The sequence below is a fragment of the Gossypium raimondii genome, chromosome 5, assembly GCF_025698545.1.
Source record: "Gossypium raimondii isolate GPD5lz chromosome 5, ASM2569854v1, whole genome shotgun sequence".
Classification (NCBI taxonomy): domain Eukaryota; kingdom Viridiplantae; phylum Streptophyta; class Magnoliopsida; order Malvales; family Malvaceae; genus Gossypium; species Gossypium raimondii.
Genome location: NC_068569.1, coordinates 41,443,948 through 41,459,682, shown reverse-complemented (window position 1 = coordinate 41,459,682; position 15,735 = coordinate 41,443,948). Strand labels below are relative to the sequence as shown.

At 33.5% G+C, this 15,735-nt stretch overlaps 1 long non-coding RNA gene across 1 annotated transcript; it reads left to right on the top strand.

Moving 5' to 3' along the window:
• The first annotated feature begins 13,600 nt into the window (after positions 1-13,600).
• Positions 13,601-15,249, top strand: LOC105767660 (uncharacterized). The gene is made up of 3 exons (XR_001125567.2): positions 13,601-13,699; positions 14,320-14,396; positions 15,020-15,249. It is a non-coding gene; the product is annotated as an uncharacterized LOC105767660 (long non-coding RNA).
• The last annotated feature ends 486 nt before the right edge of the window (positions 15,250-15,735 follow it).

The following is a 15,735-nucleotide window of genomic DNA, read 5'->3' as shown; positions in this document are numbered from 1 at the left end:
TACACAAATGAAATGAAAATAATTTTCAAGTATACTTGAATTAACAATCACACATTTTAGTAAGTATTTTAATGTCTAATTTTGTTTAAGTTATAGGACAACATATATTCACAAATTTCACTACTAACATGCCACATAGATCATGATATATCAATCGAGCAAGCAAATAGACTAATATTACCATTAATAATTTCCAAATAAAACAACAAATAATATATGGTTACAAAAGTCTTTTCTCATAAAAGTATATTTTTAGTCATTATGACCTTGTCATATTCGAAGGAAACTTTCACTTCAACTTTTCGTAATAATCCAGTTGAAGCCAAACTAGTTTAAACATTAGGAATATGAACACCTCACTTAGGCTATTGTCTTTTTAGATGTAAGTTTGAACAAAACCTTGCCTTTTCCAAGCACATGTGCAGTTTTAAGAGTTTCTAAGATAGATAGCCTCTTCTCCTTCTTCCACTTAGAAGTAGGACACAAAAGGTATTTTTTAATTACCATAAATGTGTCGAGTTGCACCACTGTCCATCACCTATTTTTCATATTAGTCATAATATTGAATTGAGAAATGACCACAAAAATTATATCATTTGATTCAACCATATTGACATTTGGCTTAACAGGATTATCATTTCTCCATTCTTGATTTCTATAGAGTTATAATGGCTTAGTTTTTCGTCACAATTGGATACTAAAATAGTGATCATAGTTGATGAATAAAGCACCATGTAGGTTCCCAAGAATGAGAGGTAGTGTACATGACACACTTAAGTACCAAGTCTTACCTAGCTAGAAACATTTCTAGACATGCACTTTCACACTATCACACTTATTTCCAACAACCACTACAACAAATCAATCAATTAGTGACAAATTTTCAATGTAAATAACGTCACAAAATACCCTAAAAATATGACGAAAGTAAATAGCCGCCACGTTTAATAATTGATAGTATATCTTATATGACAATTTCAAGAAACATCATAAGTTTATATCACTAAATGTCTAGCACCAAAATTTACCACTAAAAGGATTTGGTGGGAGATGTTTTTGTGATGTCTTGACCAAATTGGTGATGATTATTTATCGTCACGAACATGATTTTTATTAGTAACGAAATATTAATATTCTTTTTGTTTTCAAAAAATTTTTTTTATCTTTGTGCCTCTATTATTAATAATATTTATTTGTGACAATTTGATTTGTCATGTTTATAATATATAAAAAAAGTGGCATATTATTTTTGTCACAAAAATAGGTTGAACGTGACAAAAATAGTTTTGTCACTCTATTATTTATCTTTTAATTTATATGACAACTTTGATAACATAAGATTATGTCATTTAATGTTTTGGGCCAAGAATTACAACAAGAAAATTTTGTGGGAAATGTTTTAGTGACATTTTGTTTGTGTCAATATTAAAAAGAGTTTAGTGACAAATTCCCAAATGATTGTTTTATGAAAAATAATTTAATTACATCTCATTATGGTAAAAATGGTTTTAAATATATAAAGAAATTTAAAATTTAATATTATCTAAATCGAACAGAAATCAACTAGTCGAATCGGTTGAACTGGGTACCAGTTGGTGTATTAGTCCCATAAGATGTAAAAAATTGGTTGACCCAAGAACTAGTACAGATTAGAGGATTCAAGCTACAAGATTGGTTGAATTGGCAATTAAAATGATTTCGAGTTAATTTGAACAATTGGTTCCCTGAATGGTCAAACCGGATCAGCTCAAAGCAAATAATTTATTAAAATTAAAAATAAAAAATTACTAAAAATCATTTTAATTGCCAGTTCAACTAGTTTTTTTTTTAGTGCGGTTTGATTAGTCCATACCGGTTCATTGGTCAACCGGGTTTTCGCCTTTCACCAGGCTGATACCCCAATCAAATCTTGGTCCAACCAATCCTATCTAATTTAGATAACATTAATTTTTTATATTTTTTTATATTTTTAGAATATTTTTATTTTTGAACTTTAAAGAGTTTTTAAAATTAAAAAGAATTCCTTAAGAACTAAATATCTCAAAAGTAATTTTCAAATTTCAAAAGAGTATTAGAAATATTTAAACCTATTAGATAATTAAAAATTATTTAAACATGTCCATACATATTTTAGACTTTATTTCATTATAACGTAAATCTATACAGTTATATTTATATTACATTAACGTAAAATAAAAATAAAAATAAAAGTAGTGTTTCATCAACAACTCAAAATATAGAAAACACTGTTAATAATAATGATACTCAATGGTTGGAAAACAATTTTCATAAATAAAATTGACTAACAACACAATTGCAGGAAATTTGCAATTTTCTTGATAACTGGAAATCACCTGTCAGAGAAACCAGGTCAAGTGAGTCGTAAAATTTATCTATTCCAATTCTCTCTTAACATAAAATTTTATTAGAAGTGGTATTCTTCTGCTCTGTTTCTCTCGTTGTAGCATAAGATCAAGATCAACTGATCTTCAACCAAAAGGGACAAAGCAAGTGAGTTTCTAAACCTACGATTTTCTTGTCGAATTTTGAATTTCTGTAATATTATTTTACAAAAAAATTAATTACTTCAACTGTGAAATTTTATGTACTTCTTGGATTTGATCTTGGAATTTAATATTGTCTTTTTGAAAGAAACGGGTACTGACATATCAGAGTTGCTGATTCTCAATTGTGACGAAGGCGCCGAGTCGGAATGAGTTCTACAATGGAAAGAGCATACGGTGAGCGCCTTGTTAAGGACTCTCTTTTGCATTATCACACCCGAGCTCAATCTAATGATCGGGATTATCACTTCCTTGAATGTCGGCGCTGCTTTGCTTGGATTCTTCTTTGTAAAATCTTGGACTGGTTTCTTGTCGTAGTTTGGGTTTCAAATTTCGCCTTTTACCAATTCTGAGTGATGGGGCTGTCGCATCATTTTTAACTTTATTTTAATGTGCCTTCATCCGAAACAAAACAAGGCTCCTTTTTGGTTTTTTGAAACCTTAGCCAGCAAGAGATGCATGGCCGTGATTGCTTCGTCCTCAGCGTCCTTTTCCAGTCCAAACAATGGCACTGGCATGTAGTGCTCTCCTCCCTCTTCATTTTCTCGGATTAGTTGGTTGAAAACTTTCCCCGAGATCTACAAAAAAAGACACAAAACCTTCAGGCTAAATAGGCCCCGATCTTCATCATCGACCATCCGATCGCCTTGAGCCCAGGCTATGTTCTTTTTCACCTCAAACGACACTGGTTGACTGTTCAAATTGACAATCCGATGTCCCAAGCTCTCTAACTCGAGAAACCGAGAAACCAAAACCGAATTTTTTTTTTTCCTTTTTCTTTTTTTGTTGGAGTTTTTGAGAAAAACTGGTTTGAAAAGAAAACAACAAAGATAAATAATTTCTGTATAAAGTGTATATTTTATTGAACTGAAAACTATAGGGAAAAAAAATTTAACAACCATTGACTAAAATAGGCTACTAAAAAATTCATAATCCTTAATAAATCTCTAACAATCAGAGAACTTGCTAAAATTAGCTAGATATTTTGTTATAGTAGTGAAGCAAATCTTCAACACTTCTCCTTGCTCCAGCTGTTGCAAACTCCAAGTTTCTTTCTAAGAAACTCAAATTTGCTTCTTACTAGCTCTTTCTGAAGCAGTGCAGAATGCTTAGAATTTTCTGCAAGTTGAACCCTTAATGCACATGAAGCTCATGTTCCATATCTGTGACCTTGCTTGGTTAGTGCAGCACTTTGATTTGTTTAGCCTCTTGAACCTCCTTCATTAGTTCTTCTAGGTCTTGTTTTCCTGGAGCTTGAGACATTTGTTGTAACATCTCCAGATCTAGCCTGGAAGTTTTGGTCTTGCAAGGGAGTGTTCACCAAGATTAGGCGAGCTGGGGGTTTGCCATAAAAAGAGCTTCAGCAAGAAGTTCGCCTGTGGCAGTGTATGCCAAAAGATGTGGTAAGGGGGTTCACTAGACTTTTTTCTAGTAGGAGTTCGTCAGTCTATTTGGCAAGCTAGGGTTCGCTAGGTAAGTTGTGAACTGGGGTTCATCAGTCAAAGATACAGTCATACTCAAATTAGAAAATAAAGATATAATGTATCTAGGAAAACTTTATGTGCAAGTAACGTCCTTCCTAAGTCAAGTAGGGTTTCCTAATATTTCCAAGACTCTTAAGTCTATAAATATGATCCTTAACTCTATGAAATTCTTCTCTAAATATTCTATCGTCAAAGTCTTTGTTCTAAGCAACAAGGCAAGTCTCTGTCTTATTAGGTATGATTGTTTTGATAGCTAGGTTTGTTTGCATGTTGTAAACTCGAAATTATATAGGGTTTTTCTAGTTACTTTTACCACCTTTTTACTTAATAATTATGTTTATCTTGAGTAATTGTTATTAAAATAAGTGAATTTTACTTAATTAGTAATATTGGACATGAATTTATAAAGTATGTGAAATTGTGCTTAATTACATGATTTTTGTATATATTTTATATTATTTCATGTTAATTTATTAATATGTGATGTTTCACTATGTAGGAGGACCATTGAAAATGTGATTAATGTGAATGAAACATGGACATGCACAAATTAATTCATGTGGATGGCAAGACCATGTAATTTGGGTAATGAGGTTGATAATTTAACCCAGTAAAACAGGTGCTAAAAGATGGACATGTCTGCTAAATTATTCGACTAAGAAACTGTCCAACAAGGGGGAACTAAAGCCCAGTTTTGGCACAAGTAGATGGCAGCCTAAAAGCAAGCTTTGGGGTATTTAATTAAAGGTTCTTACAATTGGAAAATAATTAGAAATCAGCCCAACTACTTTGCTGTTGAAATCGTCCACCCTATGGCTGTTAATAGCCTTGGTTTGAATTCAAAATGAGGAGACTTAGTCATCCCCTTCTCCTTGAAATAGGGCTGGCCATGAGTGGTAGAAAAAGAAAGAATTTTGAATCTATCTTTAGTTAACTCTACCCCTTACCTTCACCTATAAATACCATGCACCAATCCCTTAATCCTTTGTCTCTCATCCCTCACATCTCATTTATCTTCTCTCATTAGCATTTTCTCCACATTTCATTTCCCTTCTCCTTTCCCTTGCATAGTCACCCATCTCCTTCCCATCCTTTAGCCACAAAAGCTTTGTCAAAAGTATTCTTTGGCTAGTCACCTTAGGAACTCCTTAGCAAAAGAAGCACCAAGCAGAACGGAGGAGCGCATCAGTCAGAATAGATCCGAAAGGCTACTGAACAGAATCAGTCAGAATAGATCCAAAAGGCTACTAAACTGAATCAGTCAGAATAGATCTGAAAGGCTGCTTAACTAAATAGAGTTTACTCTTTCCTCTTGTTATCTATTTTATTTATGTTTGCTTTGAGTTTATTGTTTTTGACATCAACAATGATATTTTAAATCCTATTTGCTAGGATGATTATGTTAATTCAATAAGATCTATTTTATTCTTGTTTAGGCCTCAGTCAATCATGTTTTCAATTAATATCATTATGCATTTCATTCATACGTGATTGGGTGCACTCAGATTAGTTGAGCGATCCTAACCAGACAACGGCTAGTAGACACATAATTGAAAAGTGCAATGCTCAATTTATATCTTTAAACCCGACTAAGTTGAGATTCGTAATATCTTTAGTTATCTTTCTTACCTTGCATAATTTTTAGGTTTATGTAATTAAACTGTTGCAAACATAAATGTCCCTATGACCTTACATAAATGCTAAGAAACCCTTAGTTAATATGATCAGTAAAATGAAAATTTAACTAAGTAAAAGACTCCGAAAGGACTTAATTTGGTTTCCAAACTCATGAAAGATCGAGTTGCCGTGGAAGTATTTCCAAACATTATTAAGCATGATAAAGTACATTGAATTGATTAATATAATTATCCTAGCCCATTTAATGTTGCTTATTTTTGCTGCTAAATCCATTCATTCATACATTTACGTAAATTGCATCTAGATTAGAATTGCATAGAGATTAATATTTGCATCTAGTTAATTTTACTTAGTTTAATCATCACCATCCAAATTATTAAGTTTTTATATCAAATTTTTAATCATAATTTTGTAATTAATCGGTTAAGCTTATACAGTCCCTGTGGAGACAATAACTCATTTTACTTACGTATTACTTGAACGACTATGTAAACTTGCACAAACCCGTTACACATGTGTGAAATCTGTATGTTTTGTTTGTTTAAGTACTCTGTGTGTGTTTATGCATGTCGCAAACTAGCTAGACCATCTACAAACAAGGATAAAGGCAAATACATTCTTGTTTAAGTTTCTCAGTATTTCGGTGAGTGATCTACGATTTATCAGAAATATGTTAACTGCCATGTTTTCAGTATGAGTGATTTGGATCATTAAATGAATGTTCGCATCTATATTTTCAAAAGGGTAATATGGGTTTTGTCGTAAGTATGTTAATTGATATACTTTCTAAAGAAGTTTGTTTTTGAAACCAAGTTCCAAGGTAAGTTTTCTACAAAACCCTAGTTTTAAGCTACAAGACTCTATTTCAAATTATGAACTTGAAAATATGATTTTAAGCTAAGTTTTATGCTAGCTCCTTATGCGAGCTATCTCTATATGCCTCTATACATGCTCCTTTGTGAGTCATGTTGGATATATTGGTATACCAAAGGATTGTGAGTACTCACCTATAAGATTCTCAGTAAAGCTTGTCATTGACTTTAGGTGTTGAGGCATTGGGACATGTGGAGAGATAAGGGAATGTCAAGCTACGCTCCATTCACCGGGACATGTTGGTGTATAAGAGAGTGTATTGCCTCGTGTTGCACTTATGGGACATGTTTCTAGGCTTTTTGAGTCATTCTGAAGTGTTATAAGGAGATTCGCATATCCAATGAGATAATATTTTGATAAGCGAACTGGTCTTGCAACCTAAGGCAGACCATGTTTGTGTTTTCTAATAAGTATGTGCGAATCGGTTTTGCGACCTAAGGCGGACCTTGTTCGAGTTTTTTGAAAAGTATGTGCAAGTTGGCTTCGCGACCTAAGGCGAACCCAGACATGAGTTTTTAAATGTTTCTTTTAAGTGAAACAGGCCTTGCGACTTAAGGCATGCCTTATTAGCAAACTTTGATATTTGGCTACTAAGTTTTTGAAACTGTTTTTACAAAACCTATGTTTTCTGATAGGATCTAAGAACTGGGTCTTGCAACCTCACCCGCAAACCCAACACGCGAAACAATTTAAGATTAAGTCTTTTTCCTATTTTAAGCTTTGTTTTTAAGCATACCATGTGGATTTCTAGTTATTCACTGAGTTCGCAATGAACTCACTCACTCCTCTCTTACTTCGCAAGTAAGTAGGTCGTGGATAGCAATGGCGAGGTTGATGACTTGGCGAGGCTCACTCCTGTATTGATATTGGCAAACTTGGAAAATTCAGTGATAGGGTTTATATTATCATGTGGGTTTAAAATTTTCATAAGTTGACTTTATTTGAAATAATCTCTTTTATGTTAAGTCTACTTGTTGTTGCAAACCATATATGGAATATCCTACTATCATTAAGTATTATGAATAAAGATCAATGTTTATTCATGCATGGGTGTTATGTATATTCCTTCGACTATAATATGTAAATCTGATTTGTTGAAAGTATAGTTTTTCTGCAACCTCAATAATTACATAGTACCCCTCACTTAGCAAACCCATATATGTGTGTGAACCCATGTATTTTTAAGTACTCCTCTAAAGTATGGTAACCTTTGCATGTATGTTTCTTTTGTATATGAAGTCTGTCTATATGCGAACTTTTGGTGTATGTTCATATTGCGAACTTAAGTAATATACGAACTGTTGGTATTTAGCGAACTATGTTTTTGGTGCGAACTAGTACTTTGCGTGAAATAAAATTGTGTTAGATATTATTACAGAAATTATTGTTATTTAATTTTTGCGAACTCGTAAGTCTTGTTGCTGTTAAGATATGCGAACCTTTCTTTGTGGTTTTGTAAGCTCACATGTTTCCCACTGTGTGTGAATTATTTTCGTTGCTATGTTTTAATTTAACACATTATTTGTTGTTATAAGTAGTGTGTTGGAGGTTAGGTTGGGAGTTAACGGGGAGTCACTTTGGTGGCTAATGTGGCACACCAAATTCGGGTTGAACCTACTTGGCCTAGTCTTGGGGTGTTACATTTCTTCTTTCTCCTGGAGGGCCTCTTCCGCTCTTTAAGTTGTTGCTCTAGCATTCCCAATTTCAACACGTGCAAAATTTCTTTCCTCATCGATAAGCTTTTTAGCATCTTCCGAAGTTTGCTTTAGGAAAGTTGCTAGTTTCTTCACTTTTGCCTTTTCTTAAATAAATTCTCCTCTTTGAGTAAGTTGAACTGTCAGAGCTTCCACCATGGCTATAGCTTCCTCTACATCATCCTTTTTTCTTCCAGCCACGCATCCTTTTAAAGATTCTAGCGCATCTCTAAGCTTCTTCAAACAGACATGTTTCCCTAATGATGTTACCTCTCTAAGTCTAGCCTCTTCTGACAGCTTAGCAGCAATAGCTAACCCCTTCACGAATTTATTAGCGAGGTCACCAACAGAGGTGATTCTTATAACACTCCATACCCGACCCAATCATCGGATCCAGATTACAGGTTGTTAGACTTCATAACCAAAAATTTATTGACACATTTTTTAATGTAAATTCCACCATTATGACTTAATGTGGTTATTATTAAAATACAATTATCTAAATGGACACGCTATATGAATTTATTTTAGTTATGTAACTTTAGTATTCACAACTAAAGAATGGAATAAAATTGATGATTTACAACTAAGGGGAGGCTCTATTTATAGTTGAGCTCCCAAAAATTCGACGGTATAGATCGAGTTACATTGACGAAAGAGATGAAGCATGTCCCTATAATTGAGGGATTTACAAGATTACATAATTAAATCAAATATAATCTTATCAGTTATTATTCTATTCAATCTTCTAAGATTGGTTTCTTTATTTACCAAGGTAGTCTAACTTTCCATATATGCTTTATTGGGCCACCCAAGCTTCAAATAAACAGGCTTATTCATCAATTCTTTGAATCAAGCCAATTCTCGTGGGTCAAATGATCCTCATTTAATTGATAGACCTCAATGGGATGCATTTTGTGCAATGTTCAAAGGCTTTGCACCTTGGCCTGTGACATTCTCCCCCACCCATTCTCGCAACACACTTGTTGCACCTTCGGAATGGCACTAATTTGATTTGTCTGGAAACTTTCTTGATGCCTTAGCTCTTTCCCAACTAGTCTCACTATCGAGTCGTCCCACCCCTCAGAAATTTTGCCTCAGCTTTTGTCGCCTCTTAACTCGATCTATTCCACTCGTTGGCACTCTCGTTGGTAAGAAGCCATCGCTAGTGCCCTAATTTTGGCTTGCCTCGATTCGAATCCTCTTAATCCACACAACTAGGATTTGGCTTGCCCATAGCCCCTCAGTTTCCTTACTTTAAAACTTTGAAAGGGCCCCTATTTTCTTGCTAAGGTGATGGTAAGTCCAAATGTAAAACACCACCACAGTGTTCAAGATTTACCTCACTCGATACATTTACTCGACTCAACTATCTAGTTTGCATCACCACTTTCCCAAAGTCTGATGCACAACTCACCTCTCCCTTAGGTGGTAGCTCATTCTATGATTCAACAGAAATTAGCCTTATTGATCCTAACTTTAATATTTTCATCCCTACTTTTTCCTCAAAGTCTGATGTACAACTCACATTTTCCTTGGGTGGAAGCCTCTACGATGACACAACAAGCTCTATCACTTTCCCCGAATTGAGCCTCATTGGTCCTAGCTTCAATGTTTGCATCACTACTATTTCCTCTAAGTTTGATGCATAACTCACCTCTTCCTTGGGTGGAAGCCCCTCTGATGACTCAACAAGCTTCGTTGTTACCTTTCTCTTTACTATGGCTAGCTTGGATTGCTCTAGATAGTTTCGCAACTCCTGCAAACCACAACACAAGAAGCATTTCACTCGCTTTCTCTTGTTCCTCTTTACCTTCTTGGCTTCAACACCCCTTGCACTCAAACCAAGTTTCTTGGGCATTTTTTTGACCCATCGTCCCTTTGAAGGAAGACTTCTTTGGATAGCTCCACAACCTATGCAGATTACCACACAAGAAACACTCCACTGACATCTTATTTTATTTGTCCTCCTTGGCTTCGACACCAGTTGCGCTCAACTCAAATCTCTTGGCCCCTCTTTCGAACTTTTCATTTCTTGAAAGCACGAATCTCTTCAGACATCTCTTTAACACATGTGAACCATCACAAAGGAAGCATCTCATCTTGCTCCTCTTTTTTTTTGGGTTGTTGGATTTCATCTTCCCATCTCGTAGTTTCCCATTACCACCATTGTCATTGCCATTGCCACTATCTTCCTCATGGTTCCCCCCACATATGCCCATTTTCTTGAACTCAAAAGGCTCAAGCTTGTCTTTCCTAAACCTAGCTTAATCACAAGCTCCGCTACCATCATGGCTTTCAACAACTCTCAGGCACCTCTACGTTTCAATTCCTGTCTGACCCACGTCTTTAACCCTTTCTTGAAGGCAAGAAATACCTCATTATCGTTCACATCTGAAATTTGGAGCATGAGTTTCCTGAATTCTCGAACATACTCTCCAACTGTGCCTCATTGCATAAGCTGTCACAACTTTTCTTAAGCTTCCTCCTTGGCATATTCCGAGTAAAATTGGCATTTCAACTCATGTTGGAACTCTTCTCAAGTCCCGATCTCACTATGCCTTTTACTTGTGGACTTACTCCTCCACCATAAAAGCGCAAAATCAGCAAGAAACATGGTAGTAGTGTTTATCTTACTAGCATCGTCCATGATGCCTTTGGTACAGAAGTATTGATCCATCCTCCACAAGAAATTTTCCACATTGCATGCGAACCGTGTCCCCACAAACTCTTTTGGCTTCAGAACGTCTACCTCGCAATTGAGTGTTGCACTCGAAACTTCTCTATCCATGGTTGCTCGACACAAGACAAGCTCTCCCTTGAGCTCCTCTATTCTTGTGCTCAAAGCTCTCATTGTGGTCATTTTTTCCTCCTTCAAAGCCATCATCATGGCCTCAAAAGCATCATTCCTCTCTGCCAGGTTATTCCTAATGGAATTGAGCAACTTTTGTAGCTTTTCCATATTGGAACTAAAAGACTTTATCACATAATCCTTGAGCTGCTTTTTCAAGTCTTCTGTGCGTCCTTTGACCACATCGACTGTCTCTCTCACGTCCCCCGTAGACTTCTTGAGATTGACCACTCGTTCCTCTATAGCGGAGAACTTGTCCTTCAATAGGATTGGTTTTCTGGCCCACCAATGGGTCTCCACTAACTCATTCTTATCGGTAACTTCTTTCGACATCTCGAATTGTGCCTTCGCAACCTAAGCTCGGATACCAACTGTCACAAGGCTAGAAATTTAGTCTCGCAATCTGTGCAGCCTTAGAGTATTCCTTCATTTCAAGCACACCCAAGTCAACCTAACTCCCAACAAAGTGAGGATCATCGCATAATTCCTCCAAGGCACCACACAAATAAAAAAAATCTCAAAAGAACAGAATAGCCACAGAAAATAATGCACGAGCGGTGTTTGAGAAAATGCTCTCACTTTAGTATTCATAACTAAATAATGGAATGCAATGGATGATTTACAACTGAGGGGAGGCTCTCTATTTATAGATGAAGTCTATCCCTACAACTAAGGGATTTACAAGATTACATAATCAAATCAAATATAATCTTATCAGATATTATTCTCTTCAATCTTCTAAGATTAGTTTCTCTATTTACCAAGGTAGTCTAACTTTCCATATCTGCTTCATTGGGCCACCCAGGCTTCAAATAGACAGGTTTCTTCATTAGTCCTTTGGATCAGGCCAATTCTAGTGGGTTAACTGATCCCCATCTAACCGATAGACCTCCATGGGATGTATTTTATGCGATGGTCACGGGCTTTGCACCTTGGCTTGTGACACTAGAACACACTTGATCTTTGAATGGATTCAATTTCATTAATTAATTAATTATTTATTTATTTTCCATAAATTAGTAATTATTTTGGGTTTCGGGAGTTGGACCCTAAACAAGAGAAAAACTTTTATAGTATCTATTTTTTTCATTAAAAATTGAAAAATTAATATTGTGATATTTTTCAATGTTCATATTTCAATGGGATATAAGTGATGTGAATGTGATTATCAAGAAAGTAATATAGGAAAATACTAATTAATTTTTTAAATCATTGATACATTTGATTGACTAGATATTTTACTAGGAATATGATGATAAGTTTCAAAATTATTTTGTTAAATAAAATAAAAATTTATTAATTTTATCATTTTTCAAATTTTAATGATTTTTATTATTAATAAAAAAATATTTAATAGTTTAAGAAGCCCCATAATATTTTCAAAAATCAATTAAATTACTGAATAAAAACGTACTCAATATAGTTCTTATATTAAAAAATTGCATCAATTAAACCTTTTAATTATTAGGATCCGTTTTGACCATTAATGTATTGGCATGATTATTAACTAATAAACTTAGGTGTTATTTTTGACATGTCATGCTAGCGTGGATCATCATGTTAGCAAAAACTTATAAAGTTTAAAACATTACAGAATATGATCATTTTAAAAATTATTTTAATTATAAAACTATTAATTATAAAAATTTATTGAAAATATTAGAGAGTTTTCATATCTTTTGGATGAAACAAAGCAACTTGATAATTAAATAACACCGACGGAAACAAAATCAGATTTAGCATTAAGTAACTAAGTAAAAGGATATAAAACATAGGTATATTACATCATGATAACTTAATTATTAATAAGTTTTAAACGCTTAATTATAAAAATTATAATTTAATTATTCAATTATTGAAAATTGATAATTTAAATCATCCTTTGTTAACTTATTAATAGATATGAAAAGTGTAATGTCCCATACGTCGTGGGTGTCGAAAAATATATTTCTAGGACCCGCCTTCTTATATCGAGTTTAAAAATATTAATATTATAATTTTGGGAGTTACTTTAGAAGCTAATTGAATATTAAATTAATAATTTTAATTGTTAGGGACTAAATTAATTATGAGAAAGAAATAATAGTTATTATTAAATGGCAAAGTAGGACTTGATTAAAGGACTTATTCAATAAATAGGCCATTACTTATATAGGTTTTCATAGTGGAAGTTTATGATGGTATATATATATACTAAATATATATATATATATAAATTATTGAAACAATTGGTAATTAGAATATATAATAAATTATAAAAAAATTAAAAGAGATGGTTTAATAAGAAAAGAAATAGTTGCCAAGGACTATTTAATTAAATAGTCCATTTTTTAGTCATATGGGGTTAGTGGATATATATATATATATATATAGGCGATATATCATTAATAATTATAATAGGATAATTATTATATGTAAGAGAAATAAATAATAGCAAAAGAAAATATTAATGATTATAGGAAAAAGAAAATAATAAAGAAAGGTAAGTAAGCGGGGAGTGGGGGAAATGTTTTTCTTCTTCCTCGTTACTGCCGAAAAACCATTGAAGGCAAATGGGAAAAGCTTGGTTAGTTTATTTGCTATCTTTGAATGCATGTAAGTATTTCTCAAAGGGATTTTCATTTTTGTTATATTTTTGAGTTGAGAATAGATTAATTTAGCTAATCTTTATGCTAGAATGGAGAATTTTTTTTGGAAGTAGTGGATAATGCCATAGATGTAGTTTAAATTTTCTTTTGGATTTAATGGTGAGCTTAAATGCATGGATGTTTTAGGGGAAAAAAGAAACTTGTTAAGGATAATCTTATAATTTGCACATTGGTAATATATTGAATAATGAGATTGAGTTTAATGTTGTTGGGAGAAATTTGGCATGCAAAGGCTGTTTTGCTTTGAATGTTTATGAGCTGGAAAAAAATAATTAAATGAAGTAGAGATGTTAATTTCAATTGTCATTTTAATGTGATCGTATGATGATTTGAATGGGATTAATGGTTAAGCATGTAGCTGCTGTTAAATTTTTAGATGGCATGGTAATGAGTGATAAATTCCATTGTTGAGAATTTGAAATATTTACACATAAGTATATAAATATACTCGGTTGTATGACGATATTATTTGTGGCAAGGGTTAAGTTGATTGAATAACAATTGTTAATGGTTAAATGTGTAACTATAATTGTTGAGTAATTGATTTAATTAAATTAATATTTCTAGATCGAGATACGAGAGCTTTTGTTGCCAATCGTGAAAAAGAGAAAGCTACTGAATAATTGTTCACAAGCATAATTCCGGTAAGTTCGTGGACTCGAACTTAATTTTTCTAATTACTATTTAATTAATTAATTCTAAATTAGCTCTTCATATAAAATGTATGTATATTATCGATTTAATGTTAAAGAAAATGAATTTGGAATTTGTGGAAGTAAATAATTGTACAATCGTTGATATATTCAACTAGAGCTGGGCTCACTGTGGAATTTTGTCGATATATTCGACTAGCGCTGAGCTCAATCCTTGTCTAACTATTGCTGGGCACACAACCGTCGGTTTATTCGACTAGCGTTGGGCGCAAACACCGTTGGTTCATCCAACTAGAGTTGGGCTCACTTTTATTATCGTCAGTATCTTCGACTAGCGCTGGGCACAAACATTGTTGGTTTATCCAACTAGAGCTAGGCTCACTTTCAATATTGTCGGTTAACCAGACTAGCGCTGGGCGCAAACTCCTCTGCGGTTTATCTGCTAGGCACCGGGTGCCACATAGCTAATAGATCATACAACAAGGTTACTTGAATTATCGAAATAATTGAAGTTTCATTTGGTTAAGTTAAAATTTTATATTATTGTCAATTGTTCTTGTGATTAGCTAAATAAATGAAATCTATTGAATGTAATTTGATTTGTATGTTTGCAGGTTAGATAAATAGTAGAATCGGACTCGGCATCCTTCAAGTATCCCGTACTTAATGTTGGTAATGTTTTCTTTTGTGTTTCTTTTTGGCATGTACCTACGAGACAAATTTAGTGATAATGTCCCTTTTGTTAGTAAGTCCTAGGGAATATGAATTTATAAGTTTAAATGATTGTAAATACATGTTTGAAGTTTTATGCATTACTTAAAAGTAATGTTTGCTTAAATGATTTGATCATTTGATGATTTACCTAAGTTAAGTTTGAGTGTTGGAGCTATAATTGGGCATGTTGATTTGAACCTAAGATGGTTAGGTGTATAAGTGGTTATAAACTAGGTTAAATGGAGTGATTTTGGTATGTTTTAAGCTTTGATTTGAATGATGCATTGATGATATGTATGTTAAATGTTTCTATTAGTTGGTAATACTCTATAGCCCTACTCCAGCGACGGATACGGGTTTAGGGTGTTACAAAAGGGCTATTTAAGACATTATTCTTCAAATACATCGTTGGTCACACAATTATGCTAATGTCATGATCCACATTAGCATGTCACATTAGCAATTATGTTGACGTGGTTTACCACATCAAGAAATAATGAATGAGTCAGTCATTATTAATAGCCACATTAGTACAATATCAATCAAAGATGAAATCTATAAATCAAAGGATTAATTAATACACATTAAATGCATTTTTAAGAGCTTAATTAATTAT